Below are 18691 nucleotides of genomic sequence, written 5' to 3'. Positions count from 1 at the left end.
CCTTTTTTCTTTTAACTGCTGAAGTACCAGACTTGTTACTGCTATTTTATTTTTTGTCCTAGCTTTTAATTTTGGTACTTAGTTGCTTTAGGCCATGTTGTCCTATTCATTATCCAGGGTCAAGTGATTGGAATTTTATGTAGAACCCCTCAGAAAGATAGCAGCAGTGAGTTACTTAGACCAGTTGCTGCAGGTGGTGGTGCATTTAGAAGGCCTCAATGACACAAAAGTTCATCTTCAAATAGAATACCTAACGACATGATTATGTACTTTACAGGCTTTGATTATGTACTTGATATTTAGATTACATGGATGTGTATTAGTTGATCGATATTGGATCTTCACATAGAATACCTAAACGACATGATTATGTACTTCACAGGCTTTGATTATGTACTTGATATTTAGATTACAGGGATGTTAAAGAGTATAATATACATTATTTAAGGTGTACATAATCGATGTAAAATTCAACAATAGACATCAGTTATTAACAACTGATGTTAAAGACAGGTACCTTTAACATCGCCCACTGTAACATCGGTTACGATTTTCGGGGAAATCAGTATTTGACTTATGTATATTAGCATATTTCTAGTAGTGTTGATTTATCAGTTGATAGCTCTTTTCCACTAGCCATTGATGGGTTGAATAGCAGTTGTTGAATCTTTATTCCTAATTCATTGATGGCTTGATTTAGTCGTTGATATTCATTTCACTTGTGTAATTTATACATGACTTCGAATATTTATAATTTGACAAACTAACTACACATCCATTGATAGATCAAAACTTATCGATTGATCAACTTATAATTCTATCAACTACTACTAGTAAAAAGTACCTAGTTTGTTACAACACCTCATCCGTTGTTGGATTATCTGATCCACAGATACTACAAATAGTATGTTATGTGTTGATCAGCTACATATTTCTAACAAATACCAACTTTGGCATTTTTGTTTACCTTTTTTTTATTTTATTCACAGGCTCTATCTTTTCTATCAACTGATTTATGGTTCCTCAATGGATAATTCTCATCCGTTGATAGTTTGTTTTCCAAAGAATAATCATTATCGGTTGATTTATTCGTTTCTTCCACAAGAGTTTTCTTACTCAAGATTTTCTTTTCCTTGATCCACACATGCTTACACTTCTTTTCCAATGTTTGAGTAGCATTAATTCATGCTATCAATAACATACCTAAATTCCTTGTCTTTATTATTGTGACGGACCCACAATATAACCGACTAAAGCATGCATAATACGATAATAATTATACTGCAGATCTTAAAGTATAAGGAACTACAAGTCTAAATCCACAATCCCCGGAATCACCAGAAAATGAGGTATGAACAACATCTAAAGTTATTACAAACCAAAATAAATTCTAAGTCATTACTACAAGTTTTAAATCCCCAAAAGTCTTAAAAGATAAAGTTAGGGAAACTACAAGTTCCCAACCTGCTCCATCATACGGGCGGTAGCAATACCCGATCCTGAGGGGGTCTTACGGGCGGTTTGCTGAATCGAGCCATCCTCGGGTTTCACTGAAGGGTTATAATAAACAATACAATTAAGGAGCAAAAAGCTCAGCAAGTGAAAGCAGTAATATAATAGTTACAGTATGCAATATAAACAAGTGCAACAATAACAATGGATATCACAAGTATAATCTCAAGTAAAGGTGCAAAACATAACGAGTTTATTGGAATTGGAATCACACAGCGCCACGAGCATTGAGGGGTGATCAGCCCACATCAAGCTCCGAAGCACATAAAGTGATTCAACCAGGGAGGATCCTCGGCACACATTGGCCATATACAGACATCAGGCTGCCCGCTACTGATGCTGCAATTAAATTAAATGACTGGCGCCTCAGTCTTATTAAAAAATACCATCCAATTCCTTTTTAAGTCAAATCAATTTAATTCCATTTCAATAAAAAAAAAGGGTCTTGATCAAGGACAAGCTACTAAGCAAAAGTGTTTTCAAGATTTAAAGGATCTTTCTAAAATAAGGGAATGTTATTAAGATCAGGGTTCCAAAAGAGATAATTCAGTTTAATGTGGGATCTCAAGTTCTCAATATGCATCAAGGGACTATTAGAAGATATTCATGTGGGTGTAAGGTGATATTATATGAAAAGGTCAATTCAAGTATTATGGGTACTATTGAACTCTAAAATTTGATCATAGGGTGATGATAAGGTGATACAGTTCTAGATAAGCAGTAATAATGCATTCACAGGGTATATAATCAACAAGCAAGTATAAAGGTAAGTTTGAGAGTTCCTTGTCACCACAATGCTAACTACCCTTTCGTGTGTGTGTGAGTGTGTGTGTAAAATATATACACATATATAACTATATAAACTAAAGCTTAATTAATAACAAGTAACATATTCATCAAGTAATGCACATAACAAGTAAGGCATGGCATACTATTACTTAGTTAATATTACTTAGTAATTCCTTAAGTCACTTAAGCAATTAGTCAAGTAACACATAAGGTCTAAGACCAACACCTCCTAATTACACCCTACTGACTTTAACTTAACCAAATAAGAGTAAGGCACACTTGTCCCCCCACCTCACAAGACTCACCAATGGAATGCATCCTACTTGACTTACTAGAGTGCTTACCTTGGCAGCACTTGTGTGCCTTGGCAAAAATGATGCATCTATACTAAGTGCATTGATCTAAACTAACTTGAACTATCTTATATGACTTAAAACTAACTCATGAACTCAATATGAGGTCAAGGCCTCACTGATGACATACTCATATGCAATGCATCCCAACTTGGTTCTTAAATGTGACTCTCTAGGTGACACTTGTGTATTTTAGAAGAAATGAGGCATCTCCACTTAAGACATTCACTCTAATTTAATTTCTACAGGTTGATATGATCCTAAACTAACTTTATGAAGTGGTGTGACTCAAAGGCCTTGCTTACAAAGACCTTAAAAACTAATGCATTCGAGTGACTACTCTGCTTAGGCACTTTGGCACATGGAGTGCCTTGGAAAAAACAACCGTTTCCACCTTGTACCTTGGTGAAATATTGACTTCTCTGGATACCTAAGACCTAAATCTAAGTTGTGCATTTTTTTTGACACTAAGGCCTTGCTCAGGCCTCCCTAAGCCTCCATGCCAATTTGGCACAGAACAGCCTCCTCTGCTGTGTACACTGCCCTGATTTCACTCACTTAAAACCTCATTAACTAATTCAATTAGCCATTCTAATGACTTGTTAAGCTTCCTAAGACTTCATTAGACTTATCTAAAGTAAGGCCCCATGAAGGCCTCACCAATGACATAGTTTTGATCACTCAAAGATGCATTACACTACAAAGTGCCCTGTTCTGTGTTGCTCTCTGAAATGAGTGTCTGCACCTATCTAAATGGATGTTTTTATTACTTCTAAAGCTACTGGAGACTTGTACAAACCAAGTCCCAACTCCAGGGAACTCAGGCCTATGAAGGCCTAACCAAAACATACCTAACTCCCTTAGTTTATCTAGTACAAAATTCTGCCATAGTGTGTGTGTGTGTCTCCTTCCACCTTAGCTCCCTTCAAAACTCCATAAATCAACAACCAAACAACAAATCCTAATCTATATTGTACATAAGCCTACTGACTATCAACACAAGGGATTTTACAACAATAGTCAGCCACATATAAGCACAAAACCGAGGCAAAACACATAACAAAACAGAGCAGATTTTACCAGAACTATGCTCCACAGAATTTTCATTTGCCTTTATTTCAGCGCCGTCCTCTCCAGATTTTGCCAATTGCCTAGAGTCATTCCTGCACACATGTTTTGATTTTAATTTTTTCTGGTCATATATGTGCATTCTAATTGCTACATTAACTTAATTAAAAGATCATGAGCCAATTCACATTGCACTGAAGTTTGAAAGAAGACGCAAAGTACTTAAGTTTAATTGGTAACCTGCTTGGTAGACTATTATGATTGTTTCCACCAACTTGCTGCATTTGGTAACCCCTAAAATCGATGAAAATGGAGTTGATCTTTATGGGCACCACTCTACGTCTGGAAACAGTATTTTGGGGGTTATTCTTCTCCATGCTACACAATACTGCACATCAGGCATATGTCTAAGAAATACCGGATAAATAAATAGTTCTCGTCCCAACTATTTCCTAAAAAATATCAATTTCGATTTTTTTATTACAAAACTTATCAAAAAAGAGTAATCTTTATAATATAACAAAATAATATTATTTATCTCAAATCTTGTCCCGTATTATTTTATTAAATGACGTGGAACTAATTCTAATTAGGTGGTTTATGTGCATATAGGTAATTAGGTGGTTTATGTGCATATAGGGGTCCATTATTTTTAACCGTAAGTAGAACTAATTAATCACTGCAAACTAGCATTTGGGAAAAGTATTTGGGAACAATTTTTGGGTTAGTAATCTCCATATAAAAATCAACTGCAGGCACTTACATCCATCATATTTAGTTTATGCATTAAATATTAAATGGTCTCTTCACTATACTCATTTTGCATCCACCATATGTAGTTTATGCATTAAATATCATATTGTTCCATCACTATACTCATTATGCTTACTTTCATCCATTATTTTACTTATGTTCTTAATTTTCAAGTCCCATCCAAATATAAATATTTAGATGGGACGAAGAGAATAGTTGGTAAAAATCATCTCAGATTCTTTTATAGGAAATCATATATATATCTTCTATGCTCACACCACATGCTAACACGTAGATAGTGGATTTAATATAATTAATAACATCACACATGTGAAAAGAAGCTAGCTAGAGTTTAACACCATCTATTATGATAACCAACATATTTTGGTGATCAAATAAGTGTGAACATAAAGTTAAAATGACGATAGATTTTGAATAAGAAGAGAAAACATGTTCTTTTTTAGGAAGGAATCATTTTAAGTATTTGGCAATTAATTACTAGGGGTGTGATTGCAATTTAAACGTGAAAGATCCTTCTTTATGGCTTAGAAAAAACGTTGATTACCGAAAAAAGAGAAATCGTATTTTTATTTTAACAAGAAGAAGTTGGAGTCATGACTGAAAATATATTCAAAGATGAAGGTTGTTTTTTAGGATTAGTATATGGGCATCAAGTTCCAAACTTTCTAAAGTATGATAAAAATATGAAGGTCTGTGGATGGAAAAACGGAACCCAGACACGAAGATGATGTAAATATTATTTAGAGCAAGTACTTTAAAAGTGTTCTAATGCATTTTCTTTTATATATTATGAAATAAAAATCTTAGTGATTCAGCATTACTAATTTGTATGTCAACTTCCAACAACAATTTCTATATTTATTTCTCATTTTATTATAATAATATATTTAAACCAATAAAGAGGAGTTTCACTATTTATCATGATTCTTATCATAATTATGTATTTCAACTATAAAAAGGGTAATATATACCGGGGATAAATTACCTAAGATCTATAAAATAGTGGGGGTCAATAGTATAGAAAGAGATATAAATGAGATTAAAGACCATTCAAAAACTCGGAGCTACCCCCGTAATTATGGTCATTTAATGAATGAAATTTTGACAAATAACTAATAGATTTCCTTTCTTTCAGTTATTCTGTTTTCCTTTCCTAGTCTATTAATAACAAAGTTTTTCTCCAATGTATAAACTAACGATTCCAATGAATCTGGCTACTATAACCTTCCCGGCCACTATTTTTATTTTTTCGATACATTTTACTTCAAAATAAGAAATTCTATTTTCAAGAAACAAAACTAGAATGGGAAAATTCCAATTATACAATTTATACAAATTTTTTATTTTCATTTTTTAGGGCTCTAGGGCTATATGGACTCGAACCGTAGACTTTCTCGGTAAAATGGATCAAACTATTTATTAGAAAAGGAAGGGGAGATCTGCTGCTTACTGCCCACAGAAATTTTTATTCATAATTCTATTTATAAATATAAGACGGTTGTTCGCACACGTAAGTACTCCTCCGTATCTAAGGCCACTTGAAAACCATGTTCCACACTAGAAAGGGGTTGCGAAGCAACTCTTTCCTTATATCGTGTCTCAGGCCAAATTTGAATCTAGCCAAAATGTGGCGAGCATCTTGGTTGACATCCGATCCAACCTAGTGGTAAGCAATATGCCAAAAACAACAAATAGCTTCGGCGGCGCTTTTTCGCCCTTTCTTCGCTCTGGACAGGAGCACTAGTAGACACGGGGAAGGAGCAGGCGAAGCGTGCGGAGATCAATCGATCAATATGAATCTCGGGAGTGGATGGTTGATCGCCCCCTCCTTGTTCTAGAGGCTCTTTGCACGAAAGGTGTAACGACTGCCCCGCTGTCTCCGACATGGACCCCGTAAAATTGAATTTTATTCCAAAAAATGAAATAGGGAATGATTACTGCTTACCAAAAAATATGACCGAACGATGTCTTAGGGATTCCGCAGAAAAATTAGACCTAACTAGTGATATTGAGGATGTCTTGGGGATTTAGGGAATCCGTGTAACACTGTTGGAGGAGCATTTTATGTCACATTCCCTATATAGGAGCTCATTTAGATAAATCCCTTTGGTTAATGATTTAGAGAAACTATAAGATTTTATATTTCATTTGACATGTCATCAATATTTTTCTAGCATTCAATATTAGAAAGTTCAGAAGTGTTAGTGGTTTTTAACTGTCAACTGCTTATAGGTTTGGCTTCTGATTCGTCTCTTTAGCTATCAAGGCAATATTCACAAGAAGATCATCATCTGAATCATCTCCATCAGCCGCCCAGACTTTCTCCATAGTGATGAATTCTCTTCTCTTTTGCTTTAGGACCTTAAAGTATTTCTTTCTGTAATCAATATTTTCAGTTGAGGAGCTTTTTCTTTCAGCTATGGGTTCTATGCACTCATTAGAGAATTGACCAAGTAGACCACAATTGTAACATTTAAATTTTGATCTGTCAACCAAGTTTGATGATTTTGGATGACTACTCCTTCTAAATGGTTTAGAGGTTATAGAGTTTCTCGTGAACTTGAGCTTTGGAGAATTTTATAAGACAAAAAGCCAGATGTTCATCAATATCATCAAGCTCAGCTTGTGTGTAGAAGATTCATCATCCTCTTCTATCAGCTTTCCATTTCTGTCCTCCCTTTACAAGCCTTCATACTTGGTGTATCCTTAGTATTCAAATTCTAAAGTGTGGTCCCATGTTCTTCATTCTTTTATGCAACCAAGGCCACAGTCTTTCCCTTCTTTGATCCTTTCTCCATTTCCTCATCTTTTTGGATCTCAAGTTCATATAGGTCTTGAGTACATATAACTTCTCCTAGGTAGGGGTGTGCATTCGGTTCGGTTTTTACTAACCGAACTGAAAATTAAAATAATTTCGGTTCGGTTAACCAAATTTTAAATTTCGGTTCGGTTTTCGATAGCCAAATTTTTGTTTTTACAGTTTTTAAACCTCGATTAACCGAAAACCGAATGGTTTACCGATTTTTTATATACTATATAAAAAAATAGTATTTTAATTAATAATATAAATATTCTAATTTTATAAGATCTTATCTACTGAGACTATGACCTAAACTAGCCTACAATTACTCAAGAGGAAAGATGTGCCCTATAAAATACCAATAACCTCTTCCGAGTATTAATGGATTCTCTAATAATACAATCAAGCCTATTTCCATGGTATCATGCAAATTACAGACATTAAACACATCATCCTGATTTCCTAACAATCCGTTCTACCTATTTCCATTGAGAATTTCATGTCCTTATTGGATAAATCACAACCATCTAAATTCAACTTCCGATAGTAATTAGATATTGGTTCAAAAAATACACATAATCATGCCTGACATGTAATTGTTAATTAGCACTACTCAATAAGGGGAAGAGCAATTAAATAATCTATTTGGGGTTGGAAAATCATGCATCTATCATAGCTAGGGTTCAACTTAACACCAGATTATACATCTACTCGCTCATAATCAAACTAACAAAACACAAGAGGTAATAAAAACACATAATTATACAGAACAGAACACTTCTGAATGATATACTAATCACACATAAACAAGCATAGAACAGAAAAAATGTTATATAAAGTGTTCATATATATAAACTGATGATTGATTAATGAAAACATATAAAAGCAACCGAAGAAAAAAAAGAGATATATGCAAGATCTTACAAATTGTGAGAAGAAGGAGTTGCCCTGTGGTCTATGAGTGTGTGACTGTGAGATGAATAACGATAGAAGTGGGAAAGATAAAACTGCTGAGCATTTGTGGGTATATATGAGCAACTTTTTCGAGGAAAGATGGATTGGGGGCCCAATATTACCTTATTAAAACTTGTTGTCAGAATGTCAGAACAACCTAGTTTGGTTGTGGGCCAAACCAAAGTAGGATGGACCCACTTTGGGTTAATCATACTGAAAATTTAAATACATATATTTTTTAAATAAAATTTAAATACATATTTGATTAGGAAAAATTGGGTCAAATGTTTGATAAGAAAAGTTTACAGCAACTAACCTATACTAACAGAATTTTAGGATTTTCCGTGTAAAAAGAAGTAAATTATAATTTTTTTTCTAAAAATACAGTATAATTATATATGCAATTTTAATTATAATTCTTACAAGCAGAAAATTAATCAATTTTTTTTTAACAAAGTTACAACCACTTTTGTATAATTTTTAACATATTAATTTCTCAAAATATATTTGAAAACATGGATATTTTGTAATTTTCTTTAAATATTTTAGGATGATTATTCATTTTAACTTCGCATGCACGGGTTTTATGGATATTTTTGTAATTTTCTTTAAGTATATAGGATCACTAATCATTTTAACTTCACACCATAATTACGTGGGTATTTGTCCCACAAGAAAATCTTGACTTATTTGTGAAAATTTCGTACTCCTCCTTCTCATGAGTGTTTAGAGATAAAGGTGTTTGAACAATTATTCGATTGCAATTTTGAGTATATAATAATTAATTAACTAACTAATATAAGTTTTTGTGTCTTCCACTTTTTACTACCCAATTTTGTTTACATAATAATTTTTTTTGGCAAATTTTCTTACAAAAATTATTATTTTACATAATTAATTTTAGTTGGAAATTGACGGGCCGGTATAAATGGAGTTAGAATCCCCGGTTTATGATTAACACCAATCGGCATGTAATCAAAAATCATACATACAAACAGTTGAGTTTAATAGATCACAAACAAGAGAAAAATGAATATTATGTAAAAAGTCAAGAATAGAATACTTATAAAAATTTGAGAAATATACAAGCTTTAATTTCATAGTTTGTATTTCTTTCTCAAATATTTTAATCACTCATAAGTCTTAACTTGCTTCTAATTCTACTACACTTTTTTTATTTCAAACAGGAAGCAATTATTTTAAATATATCTAAATGGCCCCTAAAAATTACACATAGAAGGTAGTACCACACTCGCATTTGTACTCCTTGGTTCCACAGATCTTGCTATGAGCTTTCAGGTCAGACAGCACAGCATACCTCTTGTGACACCTGGTGCAACTGAATTTCTTCTCACCATGTTTCCTAGAAAAATGCTTCTTGATTCCAGTCAGATCTCCGAGAGCCCTTGCTGGATCATGGTGGGCGTGCACAACCGATTTCGGGGCAGATGTACACCTTCTTCTGCACCTCCTGATCTGTCTTTTTCTTGAGCTTCCAGGGCAGATTGTGCCGTCTTCTGTGGAGTTGCAAGTTCTGTTCCCGAGGAAAACCCTTGTCGCACAGCTCACATATAAAATGATTCTTGGCAGTAAGAGATTCAGGAGAGAGTGCAACAACCACCACATCAGGATCTGTCATTTACAAACATCACATAATTAATAACAAATAAACAGATCAAACAATCAAAACCCACGCACATATATATAAGATCTTACTTGGATTTCCGGGACGATTTCGGTTCCTTCTCGGAGAAGCAGCATCTGCAGTAGCTCCTTCTCCTGATGAATGCTGAAGTAGAGGAATCTGCTGATTCTCAAACTCCACTTTTCCAAGATGCAGATGTAGAAGCAGCCATTTCTCAAAATTCTTTTGGGGAATTTTGGAGTAGAGATTCTGTTGATTTTTAAGATCCTCTTCTCCAAGACCAGGCATAGATGCAGATGAAGGCACAACCATAATAATGGCTGGCACGTTTGTGGTGTATTTATGGGCGGTGCATTAATCATGGGAGATGATGAGGAATTGGGCCAAGTTTTATCAATGGAAGGAGCAGAAATAGGATGTGTGTCTTTCATGGAGGAGGTGAATTAGGTGGAGGAGAAGGATGAATGCTACATTTTTTGAGATTTGGGTGAAGATATTGTTTGGCCTGAATGAGTTTTTGTGTGTCTAACTAATGGCATGAAGTCGTCATTATATATACAAAAAGTCATAAATGCATTAGGCCAGATATCATAAAAAAAAATCTCAATTACAGCTACTATTATGGTAATGAATGAGAGATAATATTGTATGTTATATTATAAAATGTCTATGTACATAAAATTTTACTATTACTTTTGAAATTATATATAAACAAATCTATATATATCGAATATATATAATCGAATCTATTAATATAATCCTAGATATTATCAAATCAACTATTCAAATCATCGGTTGAGATATTTTATTATTCATTTTCAAACTCCTACATATAATATCTTAAACGTATCAAAAGATATCTATTAGATTTTAGTTTGTTCTTGATAATGTTTGTCCACTCGTGTATTCATTATTTCTCAACAATATTTTACTAAACTCTAAGAGCTATCTCCATCCATGTGAAACCCTTAGCTAAAAGTTCATTTGTCATGCCACATATAAAAATTATAGTTGAAGGCCTTTAAAAAACAACACTCTAGCCATACACACCCCTTATCTATAATTATAGTCAAGCTTCTATGGATGTCTATATTTATGGATGTCTATATTTTTCGATCGTCGGTAAGAAATGTGTAAAAATATTACACATCACTTATTACCATATTAAAATGATAAATTCTATTTATAATTATCTAAAATATTAATAAGATACTATTTATAACTAGTACATCAAATTAGTAAGACATGTGACCTTTTTCAGCCTACAATTACTCAAGAGGAAAGATGTGCCCTATAAAATACTAATAACCTCTTCCGAGTATTAATGGATTCTCTAAAAATACAATCAAGCCTATTTCCATGGTATCATGCAAATTACATACATTAAACACATCATCCTGATTTCCTAACAATCCGTTCTCCCTATTTCCATTGAGAATTTCATGTCCTTATTGGATAAATCACAACCATCCAAATTCAACTTCCGATAGTAATTAGATATTGGTTCAAAAAATACACATAATCATGCCTGACATGTAATTGTTAATTAGCACAACTCAATAAGGGGAAGAGCAATTAAATAATCTATTTGGGGTTGGGGAATCATGCATCTATCATAGCTAGGGTTCAACTTAACCTCAGATTATACAACACTTCTTAATGATATACTAATCACACATAAACAAGCATAGAACAGAACAAATGTTATATAAAGTGTTCATATATATAAACTGATGATTGATTAATGAAAACATATAAAAGCAACCGAAGAAAAAAAAGAGATATATGCAAGATCTTACAGAATTGTGAGAAGGAGGAGTTGCCCTGTGGTCTATGAGTGTGTGACTGTGAGATGAAGAACGATAGAAGTGGGAAAGATAAAAATGCTGAGCATTTGTGGGTATATATGAGCAACTTTTTCGAGGAAAGATGGATTGGGTGCCCAATATTACCTTATTAAAACTTGTCAGAATGTCAGAACAACCTAGTTTGGTTGTGGGCCAAATCAAAGTAGGATGGACCCACTTTGGGTTAATCATACTGAAAATTTAAATACATATATTTTTTAAATAAAATTTAAATACATATTTGATTAGGAAAACTTGGGTCAAATGTTTGATAAGAAAAGTTTACCGCAACTAACCTATACTCACAGAATTTTAGGATTTTCCGTATAAAAAGAAGTAAATTATAATTTTTTTCTAAAAATACACTATAATTATATATGCAATTTTAATTATAATTCTTACAAGCAGAAAATTAATCAATTTTTTTTAACAAAGTTACAACCACTTATGTATAATTTTTAACATATTAATTTCTTAAAATATATTTGAAAACATGGATATTTTGTAATTTTCTCTAAATATTTTAGGATGATTATTCATTTTAACTTCGCATGCACGGGTTTTATGGATATTTTTGTAATTTTTTTTAAGTATATAGGATCACTACTCATTTTAACTTCACACCATAATTACGTGGGTATTTGTCCCACAAGAAAATCTTGACTTATTTGTGAAAATTTCCTACTTCTCCTTCTCATGAGTGTTTAGAGATAAAGGTGTTTGAACAATTTTTCGATTGCAATTTTGAGTATATAATAATTAATTAACTAACTAATATAACTTTTTGTGTCTTCCACTTTTTACTACCCAATTTTGTTTACATAATAATTTTTGTTGGCAAATTTTCTTACAAAAATTATTATTTTACATAATTAATTGTAGTTGGAAATTGACGGGCCGGTATAAATGGAGTTAGAATCCCCGGTTTATGATTAACACCAATCGGCATGTAATAAAAAATCATACATACAAACACTTCAGTTTAATAGATCACAAACAAGAGAAAAATGAATATTACGTAAAAAGTCAAGAATAGAATACTTATAAAAATTTGAGAAATATACAAGCTTTAATTTCAAAGTTTGTATTTCTTTCTCAAATATTTTAATCACTCATAACTCTTAACTTGCTTCTAATTTTACTACACTTTTTTTATTTCTAACAGGAAGCAATTATTTTAAATATATCTAAATGGCCCCTAAAAATTACACATAGAAGGTAGTACCACACTCGCATTTGTACTCAGTGGTTCCACAGATCTTGCTATGAGCTTTCAGGTCAGACAGCACAGCATACCTCTTGTGACACCTGGTGCAACTGAATTTTTTCTCACCATGTTTCCTAGAAAAATGCTTCTTGATTCCAGTCAGATCTCCGAGAGCCCTTGCTGGATCATGGTGGGCGCGCACAACCGATTTCGGGGCAGATGTACACCTTCTTCTGCACCTCCTGATCTGTCTTTTTCTTGAGCTTCCAGGGCAGATTGTGCCCTCTTCTGTGGAGTTGCAAGTTCTGTTCCCGAGGAAAACCCTTGTCGCACAGCTCACATATAAAATAATTCTTGGCAGTAAGAGATTCAGGAGAGAGTGCAACAACCACCGCATCAGGATCTGTCATTTACAAACGTCACATAATTAATAACAAATAAACAGATCAAACAATCAAAACCCACGCACATATATATAAGATCTTACTTGGATTTCCGGGACGATTTCGGTTCCTTCTCGTAGAAGCAGCATCTGCAGTAGCTCCTTCTCCTGATGAATGCTGAAGTAGAGGAATCTGCTGATTCTCGAACTCCACTTTTCCAAGATGCAGATGCAGAAGCAGCCATTTCTCAAAATTCTTTTGGGGAATTCTGGAGTAGAGATTCTGTTGATTTTTAAGATCCTCTTCTCCAAGACGAGGCATAGATGCAGATGAAGGCACAACCATAATAATGGCTGGCACGTTTGTGGTGTATTTATGGGCGGTGCATTAATCATGGGAGATGATGAGGAATTGGGCCAAGTTTTATCAATGGAAGGAGGAGAAATAGGATGTGTGTCTTTCATGGAGGAGGTGAATTAGGTGGAGGAGAAGGATGAATGCTACATTTTTTGAGATTTGGGTGAAGATATTGTTTGGCCTGAATGAGTTTTTGTGTGTCTAACTAATGGCATGAAGCCATTAGTTATAAATGCATTAGGCCAGATATCATTAAAAAAAATCTCAATTACAGCTACTATTATGGTAATGAATGAGAGATAATATTGTATTTTATATTATAAAACGTCTATGTACATATAATTTTACTATTACTTTTGAAATTATATATAAACAAATCTATATATATCGAATATATATAATCGAATCTATTAATATAATCCTGGATATTATCAAATCAACCATTCAAATCAACGGTTGAGATATCTTATTATTCATTTTGAAACTCCTACATATAATATCTTAAACGTATCAAAAGATATCTATTGAATGTGCCAGATTTTAGTTTGTTCTTGATAATTTTTGTCCACTCGTGTATTCATTATTTCTCAACAATATTTTACTAAACTTTAAGAGCTATCTCCATCCATGTGAAACCCTTAGCTAAAAGTTCATTTGTCATGCCACATATAAAAATTATAGTTGAAGGCCTTTAAAAGACAACACTCTAGCCATACACACCCCTTATCTATAATTATAGTCAAGCTTCTATGGATGTCTATATTTGTCGATCGTCGGTAAGAAATGTGTAAAAATATTACACATCACTTATTACCATATTAAAATGATAAATTCTATTTATAATTATCTAAAATATTAATAAGATACTGTTTGTAACTAGTACATCAAATTAGTAAGACATGTGACCTTTTTTAGCCTACAATCATCTCTTATCATAATCTTTTCAATTAGGTTCAAGCCATAATTTGACATATAATTTTGTTTATTATTTATATTATATTTTACGATAATACGGTATTTATGGGATGATTTGGCGGAAATGATGAGCATATCCGTCAAAAGTTTTGGTTCCCGCTCAATCCGTCAAAAGTTTTGGTTCCCGCTCAATCCGTCAAAAGATGGCCGTAAAAAAAAAGCAGGATGTGTTGTAGTGCATGTGGAGAACTCTAGTTTGGTTTATCACAAACTCAAGATATCGACAAGTATTCGAAAGCCTTTCATGATGTATATCGCAGGATCTCTATAGTCTACAGTGATATCATCTACAACAAAGTCTATGATTGTTATCCTGGAGTCTACTATAGCAAACTCATAATATGACATCGTGACGTCACTTGTAGCGAAGTCCATTAATCCTATCGTGAAGTGGAGATGTCGACAAATCAATATTAATTGTTGTGAATTGAACTTATTGACAAGTCAAATTAGTTGTCGTGAAGTAATGTTGTCGACAAGTAGAAAATATATTGAGAACTTACAATTTTGTTCAAACTGATCTGAAATAAATCAAGAAGACAAATAAAACAACCACTAGTACTATTATTTCTAGAGATCGTTTTTTGAAAGGACAAGTGGCAAGCCTACAATTCAAACTTGGAGCTTAATTAGACATGGATGTATAAGATGTAGAAGGACAGAGCCGTTATAACAAAAAAAAAATGTTGTTGCATCTTTAGATTTTGCACTGCAAAGATAGTCAAGATAGATTGATACAATTGTTGAGAGAACTTGTAATTAGTGGACCATTATTTGCAGTTAATCAACGTGTTAGATTTATAGCACCCTCGAGATTTATATATAAAACACAATTTATTCCTTAAACTTACTGGAGTATTGATTACAATTTAAACGAACATAACGAACTTATCCGCAAACAAATTTAAATCGAGAATTTTGTAATTACGTATTCAACTCCCTTTCTATATCACTTCGGGACTAACAATTTTTTAATTGTATTCAAGAGAGAACAAAAAGATATTAAAGCTAAACTGAAATTTGAAATTAAACAAGACTCTTTAAAAATTTTCAGGTGGAGATGGTTTCCCACTTGTGGAATTTTTATATATTGAAGAACTCTCTATGTTTTTCAACACGGATGCATACAAAGAGATGAAAGAGCTAAATTTTACAAGATTTTGCCCGACTACTCCAAGTTGCTCTTCTTTCTCAGTTTTTTTTTGGAACACTTGAAAATAATACACAACACTTGGTTATATATCTTAAGTTTACAACTTTTCTTGGACAAAAAATAAATTATCTAAATAATCCTAGAAAAGGCTACACCCGAACTCAATTTCTTGTTTGCACATTATTGGAAATATTTCTCTTCTTGACTAAATTGCTTTGTTGAATATTTCCATATTGCGTAGTTTAGAATGGTAAGCTTCAAGTTCTTCAACAACAGACTAAGACTATATATAGCTTAGCTTCCAAAACGGTTTGTACTTTTTCTGATCAACGCATGTGACCATTGTCCTTTTTCTTTTTTGTAGTTGTCAACTGATAGCTCTCAAATTAGCGATTGATGAGTCAATAATCAGCCGTTGAAGTAAAGATCTATTGGGTTGAAGTATACATATCAATGTACAAGCTACTAAGCCAAAGATAACCTTTTTTCTTTTAACTGCTGAAGTACCAGACTTGTTACTGCTATTTTATTTTTTGTCCTAGCTTTTAATTTTGGTACTTAGTTGCTTTAGGCCATGTTGTCCTATTCATTATCCAGGGTCAAGTGATTGGAATTTTATGTAGAACCCCTCAGAAAGATAGCAGCAGTGAGTTACTTAGACCAGTTGCTGCAGGTGGTGGTGCATTTAGAAGGCCTCAATGACACAAAAGTTCATCTTCAAATAGAATACCTAACGACATGATTATGTACTTTACAGGCTTTGATTATGTACTTGATATTTAGATTACATGGATGTGTATTAGTGGATCGATATTGGATCTTCACATAGAATACCTAAACGACATGATTATGTACTTCACAGGCTTTGATTATGTACTTGATATTTAGATTACAGGGATGTTAAAGAGTATAATATACATTATTTAAGGTGTACATAATCGATGTAAAATTCAACAATAGACATCAGTTATTAACAACTGATGTTAAAGACAGGTACCTTTAACATCGACCACTGTAACATCGGTTACGATTTTCGGGGAAATCAGTATTTGACTTATGTATATTAGCATATTTCTAGTAGTGTTGATTTATCAGTTGATAGCTCTTTTCCACTAACCGACTAAAGCATGCATAACACGATAATAATTAAACTGCAGAATCTTAAATATAAGAACTACAAGTCTAAATCCACAATCCCCGGAATCACCAGGAATGAGTATGAACAACATCTAAAGTTATTACAAACCAAAATAAAATTCTAAGTCATTACTACAAGTTTTAAATCCCCAAAAGTCTTAAAAGATAAAGTTAGGGAACTACAAGTTCCCAACCTGCTCCATCATACGGCGGTAGGCAATACCCGATCCTGAGGTGGTCTTACGGGCGGTTTGCTTGAATCGAGCCATCCTCGGGTTTCACTGAAGGGTTATAATAAACAATACAATTAATGAGCAAAAAGCTCAGCAAGTGAAAGCAGTATATATAACAGTTCACAGTATGCAATATAAACAAGTGCAACAATAACAATGGATATCACAAGGTATAATCTCAAGTAAAGGTGCAAAACATAACGAGTTTATTGGAATTGGAATCACACAGCGCTACGAGCATTGAGGGGTGATCAGCCCACATCAAGCTCCGAAGCACATAAAGTGATTCAACCAGGGAGGATCCTCGGCACACATTGGCCATATACAGACATCAGGCTGCCCGCTACTGATGCTGCAATTAAATTAAATGACTGGCGCCTCAGTCTTATTAGAAAAATACCATCCAATTCCTTTTTAAGTCAAATCAATTTAATTACATTTCAATTAAAAAAGGGTCTTGATCAAGGACAAGTTACTAAGCAAAAGTGTTTTCAAGATTTAAAGGATCTTTCTAAAATAAGGGAATGTTATTAAGAGCAGGGTTCCAAAAGAGATAATTCAGTTTAATGTGGGATCTCAAGTTCTCAATATGCATCAAGGGACTATTAGAAGATATTCATGTGGGTGTAAGGTGATATTATATGAAAAGGTCAATTCAAGTATTATGGGTACTATTGAACTCTAAAGTTTGATCATAGGGTGATGATAAGGTGATACAGTTCTAGATAAGCAGTAATAATGCATTCACAGGGTATATAATCAACAAGCAAGTAAAAAGGTAAGTTTGAGAGTTCCTTGTCACCACAATGCTAACTACCCTTTCGTGTGTGTGTGTGTAAAATATATACACATATATAAATATATAAACTAAAGCTTAATTAATAACAAGTAACATATTCATCAAGTAATGCACATAACAAGTAAGGCATGGCATACTATTACTTAGTTAATATTACTTAGTAATCTCTAGTTATTCCTTAAGTCACTTAAGCAATTAGTCAAATAACACATAAGGTCTAAGACCAACACCTTCTAATTACACCCTACCGACTTTAACTTAACCAAATAAGAGTAAGGCACACTTGTCCCCCCACCTCACAAGACTCACCAATGGAATGCATCCTACTTGACTTACTAGAGTGCTTACCTTGGCAGCACTTGTGTGCCTTGGCAAAAATGATGCATCTATACTAAGTGCATTGACCTAAACTAACTTGAACTATCTTATATGACTTAAAACTAACTCATGAACTCAATATGAGGTCAAGGCCTCACTGATGACATACTCATATGCAATGCATCCCAACTTGGTTCTAAAATGTGACTCTCTAGGTGACACTTGTGTATTTTAGTAGAAATGAGGCATCTCCACTTAAGACATTCACTCTAATTTAATTTCTACAGGTTGATATGATCCTAAACTAACTTTATGAAGTGGTGTGACTCAAAGGCCTTGCTTACAAGGACCTTTAAAAACTAATGCATTCGAGTGACTACTCTGCTT

Source organism: Daucus carota, chromosome 2, assembly GCF_001625215.2.
Source record: "Daucus carota subsp. sativus chromosome 2, DH1 v3.0, whole genome shotgun sequence".
NCBI lineage: Eukaryota > Viridiplantae > Streptophyta > Magnoliopsida > Apiales > Apiaceae > Daucus > Daucus carota.
Note: the sequence above shows the minus strand (reverse complement) of the source record.